General features: G+C 41.0%; 1 protein-coding gene across 1 annotated transcript in view; it reads left to right on the top strand.

The window, feature by feature from the left end:
• The first annotated feature begins 260 nt into the window (after nucleotides 1–260).
• Nucleotides 261–6000, top strand: part of DMRT1 (doublesex and mab-3 related transcription factor 1) — a 154896-nt gene continuing 149156 nt past the window's right edge. Inside the window, exon 1 of the mRNA XM_082403693.1 lies at nucleotides 261–6000. This exon is cut by the window's right edge and continues 24295 nt beyond it. The gene's annotated coding sequence lies outside the window, so the exon portion shown is untranslated.

Here is a 6000-nt window from a genome sequence, read left to right as displayed (position 1 = left end):
GCCTGCCAATGCAGGGGACACCGGTTCGAGCCCTGGTCCAGGAAGATCTCACATGCCACGGAGCAACTAAGCCCATGCGCCACAACTACTGAGCCCGCACACCACAACTACTGAAGCCAGCGCGCCTAGAGCCCGTGCTCTGCAACGAGAGAAGCCGCCGCAATGAGAAGCCCGCGCACCGCAATGAAGAGTAGCCCCCGCTCGCCGCAACTAGAGAAAGCCCGCATGCAGCAATGAAGACCCAACGCTACCAAAAATAAATTAAAAAAAAAAAAAAAAGACAATGGAGGAAGCTATTGAATAAACAGAAAGGAAATGGTTTCCTGATGCCCCTGAAATCAAATCCTGTTGATTCATGGGGCTGGCTCAGCTCAAAACCACAGACAGTTCAAAGTGAAAAATCCTTATCTCTGAGACCTTGATCAAATAAGCAGAAATGGAAAAACAGAGTTGGAGGCAGTATAGAACGGAGCTATAGAAAGGGCTGATTCACCCTGGGGAGACTTTTACTATTTTAAATACAATACAGGTCTTTAATGAGCCTTTACTGTCAGGAAGGAGTCCCAGGGGATTAGTAATAGCAAGAAAAACACCAGTGACCTCCAAGAACTAGACATGCCTGACTTTCTGCCCACTACGGGTAGAAGGAAGGAAAAATGAATGCCCTTCCCAGGTTCAGAGGGCACTGTACTGGGAAAAAGAAATGATTAGAATTTACATTGTCTGAGCCCAGGTTTGTAACAAAGAAATTGCTTCATAATTTAAAAATTATTCATTCCTGCCTATGCTGTGGCCTCATCCCAGGAAGTAGCAAGTCATCTGTATCCAATGAGGGATTAAAGATAATAAATAAAAGAGTAGCAATTAATTGTGCACCCTCATTTAAGACGCTGGGCTGCCTGGGTCATGCTTGAGTGGCTTATCAAATTTAGCTCTATTATGACTGTCTTGTATTTCAATTGATGTTTGTGCTCACGTCTGAAGGCACTTGTACCATGAGGCTTTTCACATATAAAAGAACTTAAATGTATAGATTGTTATAGGATTCTATCATTCTTATAGCATGAGGGAAAAGTGTTGAAAATGGCAGTTTAATGAGTCATGCAAAGTGGCTCGGTATTCAAAGTCCTGATTCAATTATTTTTCCCCCTCCAAAGGCCATTCGAGGCAGAGTAATATGGTTGTTTTCTAAATGCCATGGTTCTGACTTGCCTTTTTGTAATTCTTGGTAATTTCCTTGCTTATTGAAAAGCAAAGACATTCTAAGAGCCAAAACCTGAGACCAAATTCTGATAATCATAATCATTTTTGGAGCCCAACAAGAAAAAAAAAAAAAAGCCCAAGGCGAGGAAATGGGCGTGGGGACTTTAGATGCAGTGCTCACAGTGAATCCACCCCTTTCTGAACTATTGCCAGAGCAGGAGGTGTCCGTGGGTGCAGGAAGGGTCCTTGCTGAAATGCAGGAAACATTCCCTCTTTTCCGGCCAGGTTGGCATCCTTGGCCGGAGACCTCTGAAGGTGCCCTCCACAGCCCAAACAGGCAATGGCTTCCCTGCTTGGATGACAAATCTAATTTTAACAGTGCTCTAATTCTTTCATTTGCTGCCCTCCGTGTTTTCATCTCCAGGCCATAATTTTATATACCTGCCAGCTCAAGTAAATAGTCTTTAATAGGACAAAGGCTTTGAAAGGTTATACTGTATTTGATTTTGTGCTGAGACTTTATACTTTCATGTTGAGTCCTCAGGAGAGATTTTGTCATGTAAGCCAAGCAGCAGTCTCCCCTGTGGGTCACCTCCTTGTAGTGGCTGGGAAGGGAAGAGTGGTGAGATCGGCTCCTTTAAACCAGGCCTTCCTCCATCCAGATGTGAGTGGGCCACAGGGAGATGAATGTCCTCCTCGCTATCCACCTCTCGTCTCCCTCTGTAATGTCACTGCCCAGGGTGATGCAGTGACAGGCTGGGGACAACTAAAGGAAAAGACAACTTAGGAGAGAAGGATTTAAAATTGAACGGGGGGACCTCCCTGGCAGTCCAGTCGTTAGGGCTCTGCGCTTCCACTGCAGGGGCCACGGGTTCGATCCCTGGTCAGGGAACTAAGATCCCACAGTGCCACACAGTGCGGCCAGATAAATAAATAAATAAATAATATAGAACAGGCATATGACTTTTCCCATTAAAGAAAGGAATAAGGGCTTCCCTGGTGGCGCAGTGGTTGAGAGTCTGCCTGCCAATGCAGGGGACACGGGTTCGAGCCCTGGTCTGGGAAGATCCCACACGCCGCAGAGCAACTGGGCCCGTGAGCCACAACTACTGAGCCTGCGTGTCTGGAGCCTGTGCTCCGCAACAAGAGAGGCCGCGACAGTGAGAGGCCCGCGCACCGCGATGAAGAGTGACCCCCCGTCGCCGCAACTAGAGAAAGCCCTCGCACAGAAACGAAGACCCAACACAGCCAAAAATAAATAAATTTAAAAAAAAAAATACAAAGAATTAACCAGGAGCTTAAATTCAGTCCCTAGCTTCATCCAACAGCATTAGATGGGGTGGCATGACTTGTCTATAATACACCATGGTTGGATCAGGTCAGACCATTTGAGGTCTCAGAAACCCCCCAGGCTTGGATTTTAGGAAATCTGTAATTTTTTGTTTGGCAATTTGTAACACTCAGGTCCACAGCCACAAATTGGTTTCATATTAATATTATGTATTTGTGGGCTTAGTAAGGGTTCTTATACATTTTCCAAAGGCACAATTACATTATTTTTGGACTCCCAAACTCATTAGATAACCAGCAGTCATGGGTATTTGTATTACTTTGCTGGGCCGCATATAAAGTACCACAAAGTGGGTGGCTTAAACAGCAGAACTGTATTGTCTCATAGTTCTGGAGGCTGGAAGTCCAAGATCAAGAGAGGACACACAGAGGCAGGCTTGGTTCCTTCTGAGGGCTGTGAGGGAAAGGTCTGTCCCATTTATTTACCTTCTGGTGGTTTTCTGGAGATCCTTGCTGTTCTTTGGTTTATAGAAGTATCACCTGATCTCTGCCTTCATCTTCATACAGCATTCTCCTTCTGTGCATCTGTATCCTAATTTCCCCTTTTGATAAGGACACCAGTCATATTGGACTAGGGGCCCACCCTACTCCAGTGTGACCTCATCTTAACTAACTACACCTGCAATGACCCCACTTCCAAAGAAGGCCACATTTAGAGGCAGTGAGGGTTAGGAATTCAACACATGAATTCTTGAGGGATACAATTCAACTTATAGTAGATATCTTTGCTCTATTTGGGGGACATGTGGCTGGATAGCTCATTGAAATCTGTCATTATGAACCCGGTCTTTGTTCAACACAGAGCTGACTTATAAATAAAGAAAAATAATGTTGGATTTGTTTTTTTTAAAAAAACTCTAAATACTAACTAGCTGAGTGACCTTGGGTGAATCCTTTAATCTCTTTGGATTCTGCTTCCTTATCTTTAAAAATGAGGAGTTTGGGATAAGCTTTAAAGTATTTTCCAGTATTAGAAATCCAAGCCCAAACAGCACAGAGGAGAATTTATAATTTGTATTAACAGTAAAATGCAAAATATAGTTTTACAATGGGCTTATGGTCAGATAATAAAGGTATGTCCAAAAAATTTAAAATAGGTGCTATGCAGCTGCTAATACAAGCAGACCTGCTTCTGCAAGTGTTGTGTGCACACAATTATTCAGTGAGTGATCCTAAGTATGCAAAAAATTCTGGCTCCCGTGATGGACACACTTGTTCCCCTGGGCCCTTAGACATAGCTACCGTGTCAACCAAGCAGCCCCATGGTGACCATGGTCAGGAATAACAACTAAATCAAAGCTAATAATAAATGTGCAGGTCACCTCTGAAGATGGTGGTCAGCTCTCTCACAGGGTGCAAATACTTAGATGATTGCTGAAAATCAGGTTCTTTCTTACAGGTCACATAGTAAGCTCTCTAATAAAATTGTTCTCTAAAACAATCATGTCCACAGGACCATAAAAATAGCAGCATCTGTAGCAGCATTATTTTTAATCATCTAACAAAACATGGGCAGACGAGAAAAAGAGCTCTTTTTTCTTCTATTTTTAAGCAAAGCACTGCTAGATTTCCTTGGTTTCCAATGCTGAGTACAGATCAAAGCTCACTAGCTTCAGAATGTTATTCTTCCTAATTCTGTGATAATAGTGTTCCTGATTTTAACCTTTTTTGAATAAATATAATCCCAGATGGGGAGAAGTTGAGAGACTAGATTACTCTGAATGTCTTGTTTAGCTCCCTCATCACTAATCTTGGTCTTAAAATGACAGAATTGTCTAAGCTTGCTTCTCTTTTACCTCATTAAAATGTAAACATACTGTCTGCAAATGAACTTCTTAAGAGAAGCGAGAAAGTCTATCTTAACTAATTCAAATCAATAAGAACTGGAACCAATAACAATCAAGCAACTTGTTTAAAAGAAGATAATTTTGCATTAAGTACGTATTGCCACCTGGGGATATTTCTTAAGAGGATGTCTTTCATAGGGAAAAGAGTGAAGTAAATTATTAAAGATCAACTTGATGGAATTTTAGTATTGATTTTAAAGTATGGTTTTGAAGTCTATGTAATGACACGAGGAAAAGTATATTAATAATGTCACAGGGAAAAATCAGGATGATAAATGTGTTCTTACAAATGTATATACAATGATTAAGAGAATAAAGTTCCATGTGCTTGCCCAGGCCTGCATGATCTGGCCCCCAGCCTGGCTCTCTGACCACATCTCCCCTTTCTGCCCTGGTCCTGTGCTGTGCTATAGCCACCCAGCACCTCTTTTGGTTCCTCATACCTCAGTTTGTTTGCACCACAGGGCCTTTGCACATGCTCTTTTCCTGGACTGCTCCTTCCTGTCTCTTCACATACTAGCTCCTTCCTGGCAATTCAAGTCATGGCTCAACATCACCTTCTTGTGAGGCTTTTCCTGAGCACTTAATCTAATGAAGAGACCTCATGTCTCCTTATCATCTTGTTCCATTTTCTCCATAGTGCAGGTGATGGACTGAAGTTATCCTTAGTTAGTCATTAATTATTTTTCTTTTTACTCTATGATATCAGGAGTTTTGCTTATTGTTTACAATTAGTTCCCCAGATCCCAGAATAGAAGTTGGTCAGGTAATGTCTATTCTATGAAAGAATAAAAATATGCATAGGAAAAAGGAAGGCAATACATCAAATTGCCAGCACTTTCAAAAAAAGTACTGGGGTTAAGGGTGATTTTTTTCCCCTACCTTTCTACATTTTTAATGTTTTCTCTAATGTTATTCTATTTTATAATAAAAAAAGAAAAAAATAAATTATTTGCCTTCCAAAATGCCCACATGAGTGTAAAAAGGACCGTCCATTGTATACTCCAAACTATGATAAATTCATAATTTGTTCCCTTAGTAAACCAACTCCATAGATCCCAAAGAAAGTAAGAACACTTGCATCTGCTTTTGGAAAATTTAGATCTAACTCACAGAGAAACTGATCACATGAAATCATTCAAGAGCATTCTATTTTTTATCTTTCTTCTGGAAAACTGTATAATGAAAATTGTGTTTAGAAAGTTCGCCTCAACATAAATCAACCTTTCTGTATATGCTATAGGCTCATACTTGCATTCAGCTTTCTGGAAAGTGCTTAGTTATTACATCAATCATACGTAGCTTGTCTTAATTAAAAAAAAAAACTAACCTCATTAAATAAAGATCATATAAAACTTCCAATCACTATACTGGTGAAATGGGCAGCATATATTTGGTAAAATGGATGGTAGGTGCACATAGAAATGTCTGGAAACCATGAATTTTGACCAGAAATTTTTGAGGGAGAGGGGATAAGAAAAAAATAACGTATTTGAATTGTTCAGTAGGTCTTCTATTACGGATTTTCCTGGTTCTGTAGTTAAATAATAGGTGGAGGGTTTAAGGAAAGAAAGGAATCCTCAGATCTCAAAGACAATGA

Source organism: Balaenoptera borealis (assembly GCF_965194805.1).
Source record: "Balaenoptera borealis genome assembly, chromosome: 8".
NCBI lineage: Eukaryota > Metazoa > Chordata > Mammalia > Artiodactyla > Balaenopteridae > Balaenoptera > Balaenoptera borealis.
This window is presented reverse-complemented; position numbering and strand designations above follow the sequence as displayed.